The sequence below is a fragment of the Microtus oregoni genome, unplaced genomic scaffold, assembly GCF_018167655.1.
Source record: "Microtus oregoni isolate MIOR12 unplaced genomic scaffold, Mior012 000041F_ref0000270, whole genome shotgun sequence".
Classification (NCBI taxonomy): domain Eukaryota; kingdom Metazoa; phylum Chordata; class Mammalia; order Rodentia; family Cricetidae; genus Microtus; species Microtus oregoni.
In genome coordinates this window covers 2,238,627-2,260,824 of record NW_024543208.1, presented here as the reverse complement: position 1 = coordinate 2,260,824, position 22,198 = coordinate 2,238,627, and the positions used below count along the sequence as shown (strand labels likewise).

The window sequence follows — 22,198 nt, the reverse complement described above, 5'->3', positions numbered from 1 at the left end:
CCACCTGTCTCTTTACTCTTTATCTTTAAAACATCTGTAGGTCGAAATTAGGTGTATGGTCAGAAAGGTAAAAATATTTGAGTAAGACAGTGTGAGGTGTGGCTAAGTATTCTTAGACTAATTGAACCTTTCCTCTCACCTTGTCCTAATTAGAAAATAGTGGAACAAGGCAATACGGAACAAACTAGAGCCCAATAAAGTAAGAATGACCAACAAGGTCTGGGTCGGCCTCTGAGCCCAGCCAGCCTGGGTGGTCTGGTCTTACCAAAGTGTGCACATGGCCAGCACTCAATGGTGCCATTCGCTTGCCTTATACCTCTCTATCCTAGACTCTTGTGTCAATAATTCCATCTATATGCGCCTTCCACTTAACAATGGAAGATTTAAACTCAGGCTCACTGAAGACAAACTGGATGTGGTGATACAGGCCTGCACTCCCAGCAGGCCGACCTGGGCTGTGCACTGACGATGGGAGCAACAGATGTTGGAAATTAGCAGTGTTACTCTTACTTGGTTTTTGTCCAGTGTTTTGTTGTCCTGTTTGAGCCACTTTGCCTCTTAATGCAAAGGGGGTGTGTGCTTAAATAGTGGTCTGTCTGTAGTGTCCCTCCATCAGCGTTGTAGAGAGTCACCGGCAAGCATAAGTCATTCTAGTGCAGTGCAGGACAGTGACCTCAGATTCACGGCTGTATATCGGAAAAGAATGTGAGGTAAACTGGGAAGTTAACAAATACACCTGAAGTAGAAAAAAAAAATGGGTATAGAATTAAACAGAAGAATCTCAAATGGCTTAGAGACATATAAGGAAATGTTCAACATCCTTAGCCATCAGGGAAATGCAAATCAAAACCAACTCTGAGATACCATCTTACACCTGTCAGAATGTCTAAGATCCAAAACACCAATGATAACTTATGTTGGGCAGGATGTAGAGTAAGGGGAATACTCAACCAAAGAATGGATAAAGAAAATGTGGTACATCTACACATTAGAATATTACTCAGCAGTAAAAATCAATGACATTTTGAATTTTGCATGTAAATGAATGGAAATAGAAAACACTATTCTGAGTAAGGTAACCCAGACACAAAAAGATGAATAGGGGATGTACTCACTCATAAGTGGATACTAGCTATAAATAAAGGATATTGAGCCTATAGTTTATAATCCTAAAGAAGCTAGGTAATAAGGTGAACCCTAAGAAAATCATATATAGACCCACCTGGAAAGTCTAAATAGAAAATATCTCCTGACAAAATTGGGAGCATGGGGGTTGGGGAGAAGGAAGAATGAAAGGAGAAGAGGAGGGTAGATGGGGAGAGGTGAGGAGAACTTGAGGGGGGACAGAAGAAATGAGAACAAGGAAAGAGAGATCTTGATTGAGGGAACCATTATGGGGTTAGCAAGAAACCTGGCTCTAGAGAATTCCCAGGAATCCACAATGATGACATCAGCTAAAACCTTAAGCAATAGAGGAGAGAGGGCCTGAACTTACCTTGCTCTATAGTGAGACTGATGAATATCTTAAATATCACCATAGAACCTTCATCTAGCAACTGATGGAAACAGAAGCAGAGATCTCCATCAAAGCACTGAACTGAGCTCCCGAGTACAATTGAAGAGTAGAAGGAATGAGAACATGAGCAAAGAGCTCAAGACCATGATGGGTACACCCACTGAAACAGTCTACCTAAGCTACCAACACCAGCTGGACTAGGAAGGAACAAATATAGGACCAAACTAGTCCCTCTGAATGTTGCTGACAGTTGTGTGGCTGGGGCAGAAGAGAGGCTACTGGCAATGGCACCAGGATTTATCCCTACTGCTTGTACTGGCTTTTATGGGAACCTGTTCTCTTTGGATGGACACCTTGCTCAGCCTAGATATAATAGGGAGAGCCTTGGACCTTTCCCCAAAGCAATGTGCCTTATGCTCTCTGAGGAGTGGAAGGGCGTAGGGAGGGAGGGTATGTGGAAGGAATGGGAGGAGGGGCAAAGGTGGAAACATGGATTGGTATGTATAATGAAAAAAAAAGATAGTTTGTTCTCTTTAAAAAAAATAAAACAATAAAATTATAAAAACCTCTTAAGTCATGCAATTGGTCAGTTAGATGGCATTTGTGTTTCCCATGGTCTTCTAATGGCATCGGAGTGAAAAAAATACAGAGAAACCAGTACCAAGGTACTACAAGAACAAGTAACACTATATAAAGACCTAGTGACAATAAACTTTGAAAGAATTATAAAACTGATATTGGGGGGGGGGTTATATTAAAGATGTTGTTACCTTAACAGTCTATGAACTCTAATTTGATTCCACCAAATAGAGACAACAAATGCCAACAATAAAATTCACAGAACATTACATAGTTTAGGTGCACAAAACTAACTTTGAAAGTAGAGTGTGTGTACATGAGATGAAGGCAAGACTTAGGCAGGAAACAAAAAGTATTTTAGTATATGTAGAAAGCATTGGTTGAAAGGACTCCATATTTATTGCAGAGATATTTGCTCATCCATGTTGGTCTCTGCTTTACTTATAAAAGCAAGAGAATGGAATTCAACTAGATACCTACCAACAGATGAGACAAATAAAGAAAATGTAGTATATGCACACAGTGAGATTTTATTCAGCTGTAAAATAAAATAAAATTATGACATTTGTAAGAAAATTATGGGATTGAAAATATTATATTATGTAAGGTAATCCGCTTTCAGTAAGACAGAGAGCCTTGTTGATACAGAACCTATCTTCTTCCCTGTAGATAGGCTTCTCTATTTAGAAGTGAGTGTGTATAAATGCCAGAAAACTAGTAAGGGGCTCATAAGCGGAAAAAGAAATGCTTTCAGAGAGAAGGCCAGGAGGCAGAAGAGCCTAAGAAATGTGAAAGTGAAATGGCAATGCCCAGGAGATGAGGGTTTAACCTCTGCAGCAGTAGGTGGGGAGGTGAACAATCAACCAAATTAGGTACTTATGGAAATACCATAAGGAACTTCTTTATTTGATAAGTGACCAAAATAAAAAAAAAAGTTTTCAGGAGGAGAAGGGGAATAATGATGTTCCAACAAATAAGAAAAGTTAAGAATAAGAACAGAGTGGACATCTAACCAAAGACAGAAGAAAAAATGTAAAGGAAGTATGTAAAATGAAATGAAATGGAGAAAGATTGGGTGGAAAGATTTTGTTTTGAACAATTATTCACAAATACTACTGGAAAATAAAACAAAACAAAAAAAGACTTAGAAACACAGGCAGAATGGACTAACCCCTCAAGTTCTACAGATGTCCATTGCAAAGAGAGATCAAAAACTTGAAATACCAGAGGTGAGCAGAGGTCTGGGTATGTGTGGGTGTGAAGTGCCCACTGCCTAAGAATGAAGATCTGAGTGAACTTCTTTTCCCAGTACTCATGTGTAAGTCGGGCATTGTGTGAGCCTGTAAAGGTAGCATTGGATGTGTTGAGACAGGCAACTGATATTGGGAGCTCATTAGCCAGTTAGACTAGCTCATAAAATAGGTAGAAGTTTCAGTGACAGATCCTTTCTCAAAAAAGGTTGAGTGCCATTAAAGAGGACTCCTAAGGCTAATCTCTGACATCCATATACACATCCAGGCATTGTCTTCTATACACCCCGACCTGCATACACAAAAATACAAAACACACACACACACACACACTCACACACACACACAGAGGGGGGAGGTGGAGAGGGAGAGATTATACATTCATTTAGAGAGACAAAAGAATAAAGTTCTGATGCCAGAAAATACTTTTCTATGAAATTTTGAAAATAAAATATGTTTTGGATATACTGAAAATTCCATTCTTCTTGGATTGTCTTAATGCCTCTTTGTACCATGAAATATCTATGGTGCCTTTCAGTGTAACCAAAGGAATTCGATTATATTTTACTTAAGCATTCTAGAGCATCTGTGAAGTCTAAGTAATTTGGAGCAGAAAGATTGGCTAGGATGAACCTAGAGATTTCTTAGAGAAGAAAAAATGGCAGTAACAGAAGACAATTGATTAAAAGATTAAATGTCTTGAAGATGTTTATAGCTGTAAGCTATGAGTCTGAAGGAAAGTGGATGCTCTGAAATTAAACGGGTAAATGTGGAAGGCATCTTTGTCGATAGACCATGAGTTTGGAAGAGGAAACCTGTTAATCTGTATAGTCCAGGCACACATAGAAACTTAGTAAAAAATATTTTGATTTAGTGCTTATTAATATTATCTAACTGCACTGTACATGGTCCAAGAGAGCCAGACATATATCCCTAATGATGTGTTCGCAGTTAAAGTGTCAGTTAATGGCATCTTCTGAAAGACCCTACAGACCCCCTCCTCAAAACCCGCAGCTAGCATGCTCCCGGGGGAACGTCCTGTTTGCTTTAAAAAAATTCTCCGGATCAGCAGCCAGCCTGCTCTCGTAAGAACATCCCATGTGCTTGAGAGAGCAGGATGTCTATGAGATAGGAAGACTGCAAGGCAGGATGTCAGTAAGATAGGACATGAACAAAGCAGGTTGACTGCAAAACAGGATATCTATAAGATAGGCCAGGCATCCATGCTGAGAGAGGAAACCATTCATGCCCCTGCCTCATTCCGATCGACTGATAACCACGCTTTTGCTTCTGTAAACTTGCTTTTTGCTCTTCCCTATAAAAAGACTTCCCCCCAGTCTGCAGGCGCGCAAGTCCTCCAAAAGACTTTGCCGCCCCCAGGTACCTGTGTTTACTCAATAAACCTCTTGCTAATTGCATCCTGTGGCCTGGTCTCGGAGTGTCCTGGTTCTGGGGTCTTCATCAGAGAGGAAAGGTCCTCTCTGAGGGTCTTTCATTTGGTGCATTGGCCGGGAATTTAAGACCCCCACCCAGGAGCTACCTACCCACCACCAGGAGGTAAGCTGGCCAGCACCGATTCCTTAGTCTGTGTCTGTGTCATTTGTGTTCTTTGTTAAGCTCTGTACGCTCAGATATGAGTGCTCTGAATCTGGCGAGGTAGAAAGGAACTGACGAGTTCGGACTTTCCCTCGCAGCCTTGGAAGACGTTCCAGGGGCGTCTGGAGCCTTCGGGGCTCAACCCATATTGGAAGGATCTGGTTGGAGAAGGGAGGTCCGGACTCCCATAATCTCCTTCTGAAATTTTGCTTTAGGCTTTGGCGTAGCGCATCTGTGTTATCTGTGTTGTCTGTGTCTAATTGTTGTATTCTTGGGTTTAATATGTTCTTTGTTTTGTATATCTGTTTGTACTCGAGTCTAAATCTGGTACCATGGGGGCAGTAAATAACCATCTCTTTGACCCTCACTCTATGAAAATCCAAAAGGAACGCTGACAGTCTGCCCCTCCTTTACTTCTCTAAGCTGTGCCTTGCTGAGGCTGTGCTGCTGAACTGCCCTGCTTGCTGTTGCGAGGCGGGGAGGGAGCAGGACTGGTGATCTCCTGCGGCACAGCCTGGAGCCAGGCCTAGGCGGGACAACCAGCTCCAGCTCTGAGCAAACTTCTCAGCATGATGCAGGGTGGGGCATGGCAGCAACCCTGGCCCGAGTCAGAGAAGGGGGCAGCCGTGGCCCCCCTGAAATCCCTGTGCTGAGAGTGACGTCCTCCCTTGCTGACCTGAAGTCCACCAGCAGCGCATGGGAGGACTGGGGGAGGAGGGCTGCCTTAGACAGTCCAAGGTGTTCCCTCCCCCTACAGCCAGTGCAAAGGTCTTCCCAGCTGCTACTGGCAGTGTGAGGCCTAAAGAGGAGCCCATGTGGCATCCCCAGGAACTGAGTTGAGGCTTCCAGATGGCCTACCAATCCTGACCTCACAAGTTCCCTGGAGGGAATGCCTTCTGGGGCCTCTGGAATCCCATTCAGAGAAAAGCTGTTAGATTGCTGTGAGTACTGAGTTGGGGTGTGGGAAGCTTGTGCTATATAGCTAGGAGCTCACTGTGGACGGAGCTGAGGCTGAAGCCAGGTCCTGGGGGGATCCCCAGTGGGGTTCCCTGTGGAGAAGGCTTGTTTTCCTTGGAAAACAAGGTGCTAGAGACTGAATGGCAGCCCCCCATCTGCAAATGCCATGTAAAACCTTGTGCCAAAGATCTGTGGCCCTTGCCCAGGGGAAGTAGCTGGTGCTAGTACCAGGGTCATGGAACTAAGGCCTCCTGTGGAGACACATGCCAGCCAGTAGGGTCCAAGCTGGAGCTAATTCCTCCCACAGGACCGAGTAAGCCTGGGAACCTGCAGTAGGCTATTTCTCTGGGGTCGGATACCCTATTAAAAGCAAAGGTCCCCTAAAGAACCTGGACCTTTTCATTTTGGCAGTAGGGCAAGAGATTGCAAGTAAATATCCCTGTGGCTGTTGGTAAATGGTGAACGTGGATTCAGGAGTGGCAGGTAGTGGAGTAAGCTGACATTAAAAGGGCCTACCAGCCCTGATAGCATCTGTCTTCTGGGGATGCTCTGTACCAGTCATCATGTGCTGCATCCAGGGTAAAAGCCTCTGGTTTAAAAATTGGAAAAATTAAATTAAGTCACTTTAAAATTATGTGCTTATCAAAACCTACAGATTGTTGGTTTCTATATTTCTTACTATGCAGTGTGTCCAGAGGAAAGTAAATTCCCAGCTCTGTTTAGATGGATGCAGGACTACACTGTCTTCAAGAACTATTTCTGTAAAAGGCCTGGCACAGGGCCAGGGCCATATGAACAGCCCAGCTGAGCTTCTAAGCCAGCCCATGTTTAGATCTGAATTTAACACTTGTCTGCTCACAATGCTTGTGATAAGGTGGGGACCCCGAGTTGCCCCACATGGCAAAGATCTGCTAAAGCCTCTCACCCCACCACAATGGCAAACGGGGTGTTACTGAATGATGAGGTTGAGTTAAAATGGCCCTTTTGACTCTTTATAATGTTCATGGCTCTTTAAAAAAAAAAAAAAACATGGCGAAGATTCTCATTTATTATTAATATAAAAAAGGTGCATTTTGGGTTGTTTTCAGATTCTGTCTATGATAATATAAAGGATGTCACTACGTTTTTAAGGTAATATGTTATCTAATTCTGAAAATCCACCATGCTAATGTTCAAAGTAGCTGTAAGCATAAATTGTCAAATGATATTTTTAATCTTGGTCAGTTTTACAGGAATAAGATAAAATCTCAGAATTGTTTAATTTGCATTTCCCTGATGATTAAGGATGTTATATTTAAGCAAATTTTAAATATCTTTCAGTCATTTCAAGTTCATTTGCTGAGAATTTACAGTTTTGGTCTGTGACGTAATTGTACTGAAATATTTGTTTTTATGAGGATTAAGTTCCTAAGTTCCTTATATGTTTCATGATACCTCCCCATTCTACAGGCTGATATTATGTTCCGTTGATTATATCCTTTGCTATTCAAAAAGCGTCTCAGTTCTAAAAATCTTATTTATTGATTGTTTCTCTCAATGTCTATGCCACTGAGGGTCTTTCACTTCTACTTGAATACAGTTTAAAAACTGCAGAGCAACAGTAACTGAAAACACCTTTAGGGGGCTGCAGCTTCCACATTTATATTTCTAACAGTGGACTAGTGGTTACTACATTTTTTTTCTTTACAACTATTGGAGTATTAATCCCTTAGTTCCACAGCAGGAGCTCAGGTCACATTTGAATAAGAAAGACACTTTAAATGGAAGGGCCACTTCACTGAGGTTTTTTCTTTAATAAAGTACCAGGGACTTAGTCATCTTATCAAAAATGAGTATTAAGCATTTCCATCATCTACCAATGTTGAATTTGAGGTATTTTCAGTGGCAAATATAAATGGGATAATTTAAAAGGTGAGTAATGAGAATATATTCAGAGACAGTGAAATGCATTAATAAATGCCAGTTGCTTTGAAGAAAAAAAAACATACAATTTAAGGCACTGCAACAGCTTTATACAAGCTATGGAAGATTGAAGAAAAAAGAAAAGAAAACTTCATTCTAATTTTAAAAAGAATGGAATTATACTTTTCTTGGTTCCCTGCTTAGGAACTGTGTTTTCATAATCTGAATTTGAAAGCAAGTTAGCCTAACAGCAGTGTTCATTTCATTTCCTTGGTTGTAACTAGAAAGATTGTGGAGGAGCATGCTTATGAAGTAAATGAAGTTCCTTGTGGATGTTAGAGAGTCATTCAAAAAAAAAAAGTTCTTGGATTAAGAAAAGTAACTTTCAGAGGAATTCTAAGAATGTAGAGTCAGTTTATTTTAAGGGGTTGTTATTTTGAATTTGTAAGCGAATAATTCCATGAGTAGAAAAAGCATTTCAACTTAAAGGTTAAGTTCATCAACTAGAAGGAAATAATATTTTCTAGGAAACTGCCATACTGAGTGGTTGCACACATTTGCACTCCCACCAGGAATGGAAGAGTGTTTTCCTTATTCCGTATCCTTTCCAGCATAAGCTATTATTGGTGTTTTTGATCTTAGCCATTCTGACAGGTGGAAGATTGTATCTGAGAATCGTTTTGATTTACATTTTTTTTCTGATGGCAAAAGATATCGAACATTTCCTTAAGTGTATTTCAGCCACTTGAAATTTTTCTTTTGTTGAGGATTCTTTGTTTAGATTTGTATTCCATTTCTCAATTTTATTATTTGATATTTTGATATCTAATTTCTTGAGTTCTTTATATATTTTAGAGATTAGTCCTCTGTTTGATGTAGGGTAGGTGAAGATCTTTTCCCATTCAGTAGGCTGCCATTTTGTATTATTGACTGTGTCCTTTGCTTTACAGAAGCTTCTCAATTTCAAAAGGCCCAATTATTTATTTTTGTTATTAATGTCTGTGCTATGGGGGTTATATTTAGGAAGTGGTCTCCTGTGGCCATGCATTGAAGGTTACTTCCCATTTTCTCTTCTATCAGGTTCAGTGTGGACAGATTTATATTGAAGTTTTTAATCCATTTGGACTTTAGTTTTGTGTATGGGAATAGATATGGACCTATGTTCATTCTTCTAAATGGTGACATCCAGTTATGCCAGCACTATTTGTTGAAGATGTTTTCTTTTTTTCATTTATAATTTTAGTTTCTTTGTCAAAAATCAGGTGTTCATAAGTGTGTAGATTATTATCTAGGTCTTTAATTTTATTCCATTGGTCAACCTGTGTGTTTCTATGCCAATACCAAGTTTTTTTTTTTTTTGTTGTTGTTTTTTTATTACTGTAGCTCTATAATAGAGCTTGATGTCAGGGATGGTAATGCTTCTGGAAGTTCCATTATTGTAGCATTGTTTGGCCTCTCCTGGGTTATTGGTTCTTCCAACTGTGACCTGACAACAAGGGAACCAAAATAGTACCAAACTAGGACCTCTGAATGTGGATGACAGTTGTATAGTGCAGACTGTGGGGCCACTGGCAGTGAGACTAGGATTTATCCCTACTACTTGTTCTGGCTTTTTGGAGCCTATTTTCTCTAGTGGGATATCTTGCTCAGCCTAGATTTAGTAAGGGTGCATTCCTGATCCCCCATATCAATGTGCTAGACTTTGGTGACTCCCCTTGGGAAGTTTTATCCTCTCTGAGGAGTGGATGTGGGGTGGTATGGAGCATGGGAGGGAGAGAAATGTGTAGAGAGCAGGAGGAGAGGAGAGTGTGAAATGGATTTGGCTTGTAAAATGAGAAAAGAAAGGTTTTATTAAACCTAAATATAAAAAAGGGATAATAAGGAAATGAGCCAGATCACTGAAAGACCTTTATACATTTCTCATAAATCAAATGGGTACCTTTGATAGCCTTCACGCCAGAAAAAGTATTGGTTCACAGCTTCATGAGCCAGCCCAAATCATAATTTCAAGGTGAGTGATAAGAGATCCTGAGGGCAGATTCTTCTTGATAACTGTGACAATATAAGGACAGGATTGCTGGGCATTGGGTTAAAATTTGTTGTTTTTTTAGATTTCTCTGATAACTGTGACAATATAAGGACAGGATTGCTGGGCATTGGGTTAAAATTTGTTGTTGTTGTTGTTTTCTATATTTTAATTGGGTTCTGTGTAGTGTGACGTACTTACTTCAAGTTTTCTGAGTGTGACATAGTTTTGTATATTCTGTGTTCTGTATTTTCTCCCCTTAATGTTCATCTGAAAAGAAGTGATATGGATAACTTGAATGTACTCTTTTGCTGTTTTTAATCTTATTTTTGAAATAGAAGTAACAAAAGTCCAAAACTAGGAGTCCAGGAAAGGTGTGTTACCATTATTGTCCTTTCTACAAAAATCTATCTCAATTCTGTTTTTTGCAAAGCTGCAGATTCAAGGTATCTTCTAGATCAGCCACAAAATGCCATAAGTTTATTGATTCTTTAGAATGTTAATGTGTCTTACAGAATCCCACAGCACAAGAATCTTCTCATCATTTATTTACATATGCAAATGTAATCATATGCCATTTACTTATTTACAATCACTGCTTAGATCCTGAAATCCTCTTTTGGGCTTTCAGCTGTTATTGTTTTGTTTTGCTTTGTGCATGTCTGTGTGCATGAGTGATACATATGTGTAGATATATTCAGGATGACATGATATTTATGAAGATACATATTTGTGAGAAATATATGTTGAAATGTATGTTGAAATATATATGTATATACACATATATATTAGTGTGAAAGCCTAGATTCAATCCCGTGTCCCTAACAACTAGAACAGTCAAACTTGCGGTCCTTTTTATACATATTACCAGAACACATCAGTTTTTCCAAATAACTTTTTCTCTTGTGAACTCTAATATTTTTCCCCCTAAAACACATATATGGAAGTCAAATGAAACAATCTTTCTGCTTTCATTTTCTTTGCAAGACACAAATAATGAATGCTAATTGTTTGCTACTCATAAGTGTCAAGTTGTACTTGGTCACATGAACTTTGGGAAGTGATAAACATTTGAGCCATAACAATCAATTCTTTTCAAGTTTCTTAATGTAACTTTCTTACTTCATCACTTATACATTTATTATATGCCACAAACTATGGGATTCCATCTGCCCATCACAGAGAGAACAGGACTTTCAAATGGAAGGAGAATACTTCTGTGCAAGAACCAATTAACTTTCCTTTTTTTGGTTGGAAGTATCCCACAATAGCTCAAACAAACCAATTCCAATTAACATAAAAAAAAACCTCACTCCACCCCAAAACTTGAATGTTGTGGCTCTGCCAGACTGACTTGGATTCTCATCTTGAACCCCTCTCCATTGGAGGAATCAATCCCTGTTTGTCCTTTTCTATTTGTGTGTGTGCTTCTGCTTTCAATAACACCCTGCTGAGTGTTGATACCTGCGTTTTCCTGACTTTTCTTTAAATTGTCAAGGGAAAAAGAGTTTATCCTTTCAACCCTAGAGGAACTCACCTTGATTGTGTCAGTTGGAGTTTCTGCTACAATTCAAAAGAACAAACAAAAACGAAATCACCAGTGGAGAAGTTCAATACCACTGCAAGAAATGCTTTTTGTTTGTTTGTTTGTTTGTTTTTTAATTTGAAGGTAGATAGTTCAGTGTTTTTAATTACTATTATATTGATATTAAGAAACTCTATAACCAAGGAAACTTATAAAATAAAACATTTAATTGGGGGCTTCCTTATCATGATGATGGAGAATATGGTGATAGGCAGGCAGGCAGACATGGTGCTGGAGCAGTAGCTGAGAGCTCCATCTGAGTGACAAGTTGCAGGTTAAGAGATAGACATTGCACCTAGTGTTAGCATTTGAAACCTCAAAGCCTGCTTCGAGCAACACACCTCCTCCAACAAGGCTGCACCTCCTAATCCTTCCCACACAGTTCCACTAAAAGTTGAGCCAGCATTCAAACATATGAACTAATGGGAGCCATTGTCATTCAAACCACTACACTCAGCAAGAACTAATATTTCTTGGATATACCCCTTCATCTTTGTGCTGATTAGACAATTCATCACATTGTCAAGTTGGACTCTCACAAAAAAGTAAGGCTAAGGCTCAGTCACTGCTCACTGTCAAAAGATGGAAGTAATATTTACTCTTGTTTTTGAGCCTGATTCATTCTTTGCTTATGTTTCTGCCTGGCCAAATTCTGGGTACTCTTGATTTTGTTTTAACCTTCCACCTGTTGAAGTTGCTTTGGGGTCACTCACACTTCATCAATAACTTCTCACCCATGATTTATAAGAAGGCCAATAAACCTATTGGTCCTCCAGGGTGAAATACAACTTTGGTTTGTTCCTCAGACACTAAGAGGAGCAGATAGACATTGTTCAGTCTCCCTTGCCTCCAAGTTGAAAAAGATTTCACAACAGATAACAAATTTATTTTTAGTATTATGCCTCATGATACTAAGAAAGAAAACCTATATGTTAAAAAATGTAAGAAGGATATAAAAATGAAAATATTTTTAATGAAGGAATTGTGATCAAGTTTAAGATGCATGGATATTTCCAGAAAGAAAAAAAAACAAGAAAGTTTATGCAAGTTGTGAAGATTTAAGTAAATTATTAAAGGCATATAAAAGATAGGACTTAGAGATGACACTTATAAAATAAAATTTCTAAGTTCAAAGTTCACATATTTATATCTTATTTCTGCTGAAATAAATGAAGTTTCTGGTCTGCTCTTCATAACAATTATAAGGTTTAATTTAAAGATAATAATGTATATCTAGTCAAAACTTATTTTAAAATGTTTGATAATACTTAAGCTTTACTTAAATATTACACAATAGTTAAAAAGATCATATTAGGATAACATTTAATAACTATATTAAACCTATAGCAATGAGATTGGAGTAATTAATAGAAGATTGTCTTCACCTTTGTTCTTTAAATGGACTTTAGGTCATCTTTTGAAATGCTCTATAAATGTTGGAAGTACCCTCATCTCTTTCTCAGGGAGGACATGGGACATACCATCTAGTACTTTGTAAACAGTGTTGTAAACAAAAAGGGTGGTCAACACAGAAGAAAAGTTTCACCAGGGTCCCCAAGATAAGCCATATTCAAGCAAGCCCTGTGATTTATCTTCATGTAGATGAAATAACTGGTAGGAAGAAGACTAGGAGTCAAAGGCTCAATCTCAAGGCAAATAACCCTTAACGACCACATCTCCACCTAGCCTTGGCACTTAAAACAGAGGAAAAGAAGAAAATAAGGAAGGAGGGAGGTTGTGGGAGAGAATTGTCTGTATTCTGTAAATCATGTTTTAAATAAATGCTAATTGGCCAGGCAGGAAGTATAGGAGGGAAAACCAGACAGGAAGTAGAGGTTATGCAATGAGAACAGAAGAATTCTGGGAAGGAGGAAGTTGATTCCTCACACTCCTGCCCAGATCACCAAAGCAGCAGGATGTGATCTGCCCCACTGAAAAAGGTACTGAGCCATACGGCAAAAATAGATCAGAATAATTGGTTAATATAAGCTATCAGAGCTAATAAGAAGCCTGACCTAATGGGCCAATCAGCTTTATAACTTATAGAGATCTTTGTGTAATTTTCTTTGGGGCTTGCTGGCTGTGGAGTACCGGGCAAGACAGAAAACCCCAACAAGCCGGTCCTCATGTTACAGGGAGGGATGGAGGGAAAGAAGAGATATATCCAGTAAAAGTAGTGGTTATATCTTACAACAAGCATGGCTTTCAACATCCAGGAGAAAAGAATAATAAGTAAATAAATAAATAATCCTCCAACTACCAATACCTTCTAAAATATAACTATTGCTGTGCTCAGGAGTTCAATAGAACACATTCCCCAATCACTACCAAGACCTTACATTTAACTCTATACCAGATATTATAGATATTAGATATTATATTATAAAATTATTTTCCATTGATTATTTTCTTCTTGATAAGGAAAATGCTGAATATTATTATTTTATGCCATGTAAAAAATTTTCATTTTCCATCCATCTGCTGATGGAAAAATAGCTTGATTGTTTCAAGTCAATTCTAAAGAAAATGAAATCACAAAATCTGTAGAAACAGTTGAATTTAGATTGCATACTATTGACAGAGGTCACAATCCCATGAAAAATAAAACTGAAAAACAAAACTGTATTTCTCCTTAATGTATATCTAGCTTATTATACAAGTACACATAGATATTGCATGCCAAGTGTAAACAAATGTTGATATGTATACCCTCTTCAGAGGGTAGGAGAATTTGAGGGAATGGGATGGTTGAGATAGAGGAAGGACAGAGATGAGAGCAAGAAGATTGAGGGGGCCCTTATATGGTTATTAGAAACCTGGCTGTAGAGAAATTTCCAAGAATGCAAAAGGATTACCCTACCTACGACCCTGAGCAATAGAGGAGAGGGGACCCAATCTTGACTTGCCATGTAGTCAGACTGGTGATTATCTTAACTATCACCATAGAGCCTTCATCCAGCAACTGATGAAGGCAGAGACCCACATCGGAGCACTAAACTGAGCTCACAAAGTCCAGTTGAAGAGTGGAAAGAATGATAATATGAGCAAGGAGGTCAGAACCATGATGGGTTTACCCAGTGAAGCAGTTTGCCTGAGCTAATGAGAGTTCACCAACTCCAGCTGGACTGGGAAGGAACAAGTATAGAACCAAACTAGTTCCTCTGAATGTGTTTGCCAGTTGCATGGCTGGGGAAGACTGAGGGGCCACTGGCAGTGGCACCAGGATTTATCCCTAATGCATGTATTGGCTTTTTGGGATCCTATTCTCTTTGGATTAATACCTTGCTCAGCCCAAATATATTGTGGAGGGCCTTGAACCTTCCACAAGGCAATGTCCCTTACCTGTTCTGAGGATTAGGTTGGGATAGGGTGGGAGGGTAAGTGGGGAATGGAAGGGAGGGAGTGGAAACTTGGGATGGTATTTTTTTTAAAAATCTAATATATATATATATATATACATATATACATATATACTAGTATCTATACGGAAGTTCATTGAGATGGATAGATTTTAGATTTTGACTCTGGTTAATTTCAATGTTCAATGTGTGATCTTTTGTAAACTCTTTCTTTATAATTAATTATAACATTAAAAGTCTCTTGAAATTCCACAGGAATATATATATATATATGTGTGTGTGTGTGTGTGTGTGTGTGTGTGTGTGTGTGATATATATATATATATGTGTGTGTGTGTGTGTGTGTGTGTCTGTCTGTCTGTCTGTCTGTCTGTCTGTGTCTGTGTGTAAGAAGTACATTGCATTTCAGTCAGGTCTGCTGCTCAGTCAAGGTGCCACTCTTAAGGCTATACTTTAAACCATGCTTAATCCATCACGAATTTACTGAACTAGATACTTGAAATGGTCAACATTTGCAGCCTAAGTTTGACAAAAAAAAAATACAAAAAAAAAAAAACCCAAGACCAGTCAGTCATTGGTTGTATACCCCTACAAGTTCCACATTACCCCAGTACATCTTTAAGGTAGCACAAATCCTAGGTTGAAGGTTTTGTGGCTGGGTTGGAGTCCCAATCCCAGCGCTGGAATCCTTTTTGGAAACCTTGTTTGGTAACAGAAGATGGCCAGTTCATGCTCTGTATCCCATATAATTAGGAGTCTGCTAGGTCACTCTAGACTGTTCCAGGGAGTTTCCATTGTACTAGGTCTCCGCATGATTTCCTAGGTGTCCGCCCGAATTCTGGTTGTCTCTCCCCATCCCTTCTGCTCCCACCTCTACCCACTACCGTACTCCTATATTTTCCATTCCCAGAGAGATCCATGCACCCCTCCCGCTCCCCACTTAAACTGTCATTGTTACTTAACCTCTACGGTTCTGTGGATTGTAGCAGGATTATCCTTTATTTAACAGCTAATATCCACTGAGACCCACACCGTGAGAAGGAACCCATGCCTAACTAATTTCATCAGATTGTGAAGTAGAGCTCCCATCAATGGGATAAGACAAAGTTATCACACATATCAGCAATAAAAGATAAAACCTTGGTCCTAGACTGCTCGCTAGCCTAATTTTAGTTCTAAAGAAGAACATTTTTCCCCCCACAAAGAATTGCTTCTCGGAGTTACTTTTGCTTTATTATTGTGTTCCTTTGTTCAACACTGAGATTTTACTTTGCTGCTAACGCCAGTCAGGAAGAGAGATATGTGTACATGTTGAGGGGGTCACTCAACAGGTAGTTCTAGCTGACATCATAATGAAGTCCTGCCTGCTATACTATTTACAAGTTAACTAAACTGACAATTGTTCAAACTTCCTACCTTTTTCTTTTGAGAATTACTGCCCTTGTTGTATAAAGTAATTCTTTGAATCTTCTCTGATTTTTAGGGTTGCTCAGCTCATTACTCACTTTTTCATAAGAAACAAGCTAACAAAAATTTTATTTTATATTAAGTTATTCATTTGTCATCTCTTTTGTGTATCAAACCATTGGAAGGGATGAATAGGGTGTACTTTTAATATAGGACTTGCATGATTATAATTTGTTAATTCAAAATGGAATTGTGATCTTTCACTAAACTTTAACAGTTTTACATAAACAGTTCAAAGATTAAGTACATTGAATAAAAATTTTGATGATTATTATCAAAATTTTACTTTGTTGTTTTAAAATTAAAATGATAATCAGACATAAATTATGCCTCACATGCAAAAAAATCCTATATTTATTTGTCAGACATTATACTTTCTAAATAGTGACATAATGTAGCATCTAATATACGAATTGATCAACATTTTAATTTTTTGAACAGTCAAATTAGAATGCTCAAAGTTTAGTGAAGAAAAATAAAGGCTCTAGTGACTTTAAACATGTAGATTCTGTGCTTCTATAACTAAGAGTAAATGTCCTACTGTCTCGAACATTGGGTTAATTTGCTTTCGACCCTCAGTATACCTGCAATGTTGTGTGCTTTGTCCAGAGTTCATCTCCCAGAAAGTGTTTTGTAGCACAAAACTGTATCCTAAGAAATAGGAATATATGTGAACATATAGGAGGCCAAGTGACACAAGAAGACTGTGAAGTCCTCCCAGTGGAGCTACATAAACAAAGTTTGCAAACCCACAGGATGTCCAAATGTGGGAGAAGGTAGATGCAATGTATTACCCAGGGCCTCGTTCATTGGAGCCTCACACCGTTCATGGGTCTCCAGCCCTCTCACTTTCTGGAGTGCCTTTTTTTTCCTTAAGTAATTGTGTCGACATGTTCCTTTTGAAGTGATGCAACAGGAACTCCATAATATCGTCCTGTAAATTATTCTTCTATAAATATCAATGCTTGAAAATAAGATTTTAAGAAAAAGTCTCATGTATCTCTAGATGGCGAGAGGAACCAGAGGCCTCAGTCTTCTGATTACCCTGCTTCTATCTTCTGAGATCTGGGGCAACAGGCCTGTGGCACTACGCCTGGCTTAAATAGTACTAGATACAGAACTTGATAAGCAAGCACTCTATGAAAAGCTACCCAAAATACATCTTCCTCATTTAAGTTTTCGTTAGGCATACATCATAGCATGGAAAATCTGACGGACTCAAGGTGCTTGGAGAAGAAATAATGGTATGGTCTCAGGAATTAGATGAGTTTTATATATCAACAATGTTCGGTGGCTGAAGAGTAAATTCAAGTGTAGATATGATTATAAGACGTGTATTTGTATGAGATTGTCTAGGGATAAAGCCATTTTCCAAAAAAAAGAAAAAAGTGTGCGTGAGTATTTTTATTTCATATTTCTTTGTGCATCTGGCCTTTGTCTTATATACTATGGTGTGTGTGTATGTGTGTATTTTGCTTTTGCATATGTTTACCCAGTATTTTTTCTTTATTTTTCTGTTTGCTGTGTTTGACTTTTGTCTGTTTGCTTCCTAAATAGAGAAAGAAAAGTTTGGATGGGTAGGGAGAATCTGAGAAGGACTGGGATGGAGAAAGTATGACCGAGCCAGGCGATGGGGGCACATGCCTTTAATCCCAGCACTCACGAAGCAAAGACAGTTTGAGGCCATCATGGTCTACAAGAGCTAGTTCCAGGATAGGCTATAAAACTACAGTGAAACTCTGTCTCAAAAAACAAAAACAAAACAACTATGATTGAGTATATTTTATGAAAACATATTTTTAAATGTGTCTGCTTTTAGTCTCTGTCTATGTATCCTCGGTCTAATTCTTTTTCTGGGAAACAAGAACCTGAAATGTCCTTTGGTCTCCCTGCCACATCTATAAAAGCAAGACAAAGACCTTGTTAGTAGTGGTTATTTTTACTGAGAAAGGATTAGATACCAATCTTCTGGGTGTTAGCAGAGAGTTAGGCAGCATGACTTCACTCCAGTCCTGCACAAGTTCATTTAAATGAAAATCAAGTCATATGTAAAACTTTGCCATCTGAAGGAGCCTTTTAGATTAATTTTTATAAAACAGAAAAGTACATTTGCATATCTTAAAACCCTTTTCATCTATTCTGACTCAGGGTTTATACATGAAATCTCTTAAAGTATACTTCCATGTGTTCGCTATTTGTACTGGAAAAACCCTTCAGTGAAAACAAGATGCAACTCTTCAGCTTCAAAAGCAATCTAGTTACAAAGGTACCCAATTACTCCATTCACAGAGGAAGAATGACCTTTAAAAACCTGTTTATCAGCTTCCTGCTCATGAGTATTAATGTTACTCTTGAACTCCAAAGTTCTCCTTTATTGAGTGAAAACAGCTTGGGAACACCAGTGTCAACAGATTACTATGGAGAAAACATGAAGGAGAATAAAAGACCCAGAGTAAGAGAGAAGCATGGGGGGTGTGAAAGGAATAGAATTAATGTATTCGCCCAGAAAACCCAGGCAAGTCTACAAAGAAGCAGCACTTAAAGGGAAAAAAAAACAAGTCCTAATCTCTCAAAAGGACCAAAATGCACCAACCGAGGAATAAAACATATCAGTAGGGGAGAGACAGAGACAAAAAGGAGGCACAAAAATGGTAGGATAGATGATCCTTATTTAAAGATTATCAATAATTATTAAAGGTTTACTGCAATAGGGAGACACCTCTGTGGTATGTAGCGAGCATCATCTGTCCACGCTGCCTTTTCCAGTATCTCCACCCTATTTCAAGTCCTGTCACCATTATTGCAGCACTTCTGAAGTACAGAGAAGAGTTAACAAGCACTTCTTGCCAGTGAACTTGTAGGCAGACATTTTAGATCTTATTATTCAAACAAGATGAGGAGGTTGCCAGGAAGTTTGTGGGAGATTCTGAAAGGAAATATACTGTTAGGAGCCAGAATCACTGTGCCCGATTCTTCTCCTTGCTAAGTCAACAGTGGCAATTCCCAAGCTTCATATTCCTGTATGATAACAAAGCTCAGCTTGTTTAAGCTTCTGTTGATTAGATTTTCTCTTTCTTGTGCTCAAAACTGCTCAAACTTATTACATGTGCTGCAATTCCATGGCTTAGAGGTAATAGAGATTAAAGAGTAGTTGACGGGTTAAGTGATTTCACAACGGTTTCTGCAGAGTAAAACATAATTAAAATAACAATTCAAATGAATCTTGTCACTTGTTCATGGGTAGAGAAATAAGATTAGAAGCAGTGAGAAAGTGACATTGTAACAGCTAGTTAGAAGCTGTCTTGACTGAGAAGCACTGCCTCCTGTGTAGGTAAATCACATTAGAATGAAGCCTGAGCATCTCTGTTTGCATTTTCCAGCTGTTTCTTTTACTCTGGGGTGAACTGTTTATCTCTGTACATCATGCAAGAAATGTATACTTAAGAACCAGTTGCACATAACCTATCTCATGCCTTTGCAAGGTTGGAAGAATGCAATTCAGAGTAACTGAGACATCTCACTGTTAGTTTTTAAATGCTGTCCTGTTCTTACCCACAAAATATAGCTGAAGGGCATTACTTATTGTTTTAAACTTATAATTACATCACATTCCAGAAATGGCAGAATCTTGTATGAAAGGCCTTTCTTTCTATGAGGTGTACTTGAATTGTGGGGTTGCATCCTGAGTATGGTTGACTATCTTCTGAGAATCATTTTATCCCCCAAGTAATAACAACTTTGCCCTAAAAATATGATAATAAAAAAAAAACAGGGTAAAAAAGAGCCTTTCCTAACGCTGGGGTTTGGGATATATTTTTGGAACCAGTAGAACATGCTGCAAAATAGCGATTTTGATGTTACATGAAGACTAAGGATACATTATACTGGTTAGAAATTATAAAAAGTATATAAAGGTATTTATGTAGAATATCACAGAAAAGTAGAAATATGAACTAAAATTACTCAACTCTATAAAATGAAAAGAAATGAATGAGGGGTTTAGGGAACCAAAGAACAATAGGGCTAAATGGAAAAGTTCATGAGAGAACAAAAAATCTGCATTTGTCATGGCTGTAGGGATGTGAAAATAGAAATCCAGATATTTAGGAAACTAACATTTTAAACAAAGGCTTAAAGAAGGAAGAATTGATAAATTGCTCTATATTATTGATCAGTTTAATAAAAGTAAGAAAGTCCAAAATATTAAGGTATGCACCCAGTTCTTAGTATCAATTTAAGGCATGAACAATGAAAATAAATGAATAAAATGATTTTAAGAAGAAAGTGTTTGTGGTTGGTGAATGTGTGTGTGTGTATGTGTGTGGTGATATAGGATTTCCCTTAATATGCGGTGAATACCATTGGTTACTAAAAAAAAAAAAACTGTCTTGGGCCTGTGTAGGGAATAAAGGTAGGCAGGTAAAACTGCACTGAATGCTGGGAGAAAGAAGAAGTGGGAAGCCATGGAGCCACTGCCAGAGACAGACGTGCTGAAACTTTGCTGGCAGGCCATGACCTCATGGTGATGCACAGATTAATGGAGATGGGTTAAATTAAGATGTAAGTGTCAGCAAATAAGAAGCTAGAGGTAATGGGCCAAGCAGTGATTTAAATAATATAGTTTCTGTGTGATTCTTTCAGAGTCTGGGCGGCTAGGAAACTAACAAGAGGCCCATTACTACAGTGGTGTGTGTGTGTGTGTGTGTGTGTGTGTGTGTGTGTGTGTGTGTTAGAGAGACTGCTGGATGTAATGTGACTGTAAAGAGCAGAAGAGGGTGTCAGGTCCCCTGAGGTTACACAAGCTACTTGACTGCTTGACATGGGCACTGCGTACTAAATCAGGTCCTCTGGAAGAACAACAAAATGCCAAGCTTTCTTAGTTACTGAGCTGTCTCTCTACACAAACCCCCAAAGAATATATCAAAAGAAAAGTTTGAAGCTATTAGAGAAGTATAAAATATGAAATTAGCAAAACTTAGGGGTATACAAAGAACTCTGATCCAAGGGAGGTGATGGGAGGTAAAGGCCAGTAACCCAGTGGGTAGCAAAGAAGAAAAAAATTTACAACAGCTACTAATGTGGACTTCTGTACTGTATATTCACTTAAAGTTACAGCTGTTTCCAGGGAGATTTTGTGTTATCTGAATAGTCCCCATTACTAAAATTCTCTACCATTTAATGATTATTAAAGTGGTTAAAGGTCATATAAAATAAAAACATTGTAAAATGGGATTGCATGCAAGTAGAGAATGCTTTTTAGTAGGAAAATTTGGACTGAGACATGACATGAATATGGAACACTAAGAGCTGTTATGCTCTGTAAATCTAGAATTGTTAATAGAAGCCCGATTAGAGGAAATTGAGAGATAGCAACAGAATTCAGTTAACAGGTAATTGAAAAATATGCTAATAAATATTGATAAGCAGAGACAACTTCATTGAGAGAAATATGGTGTTAAATTTATAAGCAAAAGAGGCAACAGGGAGAAGAAGACTGAGTAATAAACAAGGGGAAAACTCCCAGTCCTCACTTTGCGGCTCACTGCTCAGTAGTCACACAGGGATAATGTGGTTAGGCCACAAACACAAGACTTGTAGATACAAATGAAGAATGACTGAGAAAACAGGAACATCAGGTTATCTGGGCAAAAGGAGGCTGATACTTCCTAAAGGCTATCAAGAAAATCATGAACAATTAGCTGATATTTCAAAGGAACCAAGAGGTGGTTGAGAGACACTGAAGAATTTCTAAACAAAAACTTCTTTGGCAATAAAAAAGATTATTTCTAAGAATAATCTTGAATATGTTAGCTGCAACGACCAGGATGGGAAAATCTTAACACTTTCTGAAACCAGCAGTGGGCCAAGGAAGAGAACAAAGGAAACTCAGTCAGTGCCTTGAGCCAGAGCAAACTGAAACAAAATATTAGACACCTGGGATGACACAGAAGCAAGGTCAAG

At 38.4% G+C, this 22,198-nt stretch overlaps 1 protein-coding gene across 43 annotated transcripts in view; it reads right to left on the bottom strand.

The window, feature by feature from the left end:
* Positions 1–22,198, bottom strand: part of Ptprd (protein tyrosine phosphatase receptor type D) — a 2,219,644-nt gene that overhangs the window by 1,449,724 nt on the left and 747,722 nt on the right. The window lies entirely within an intron of this gene.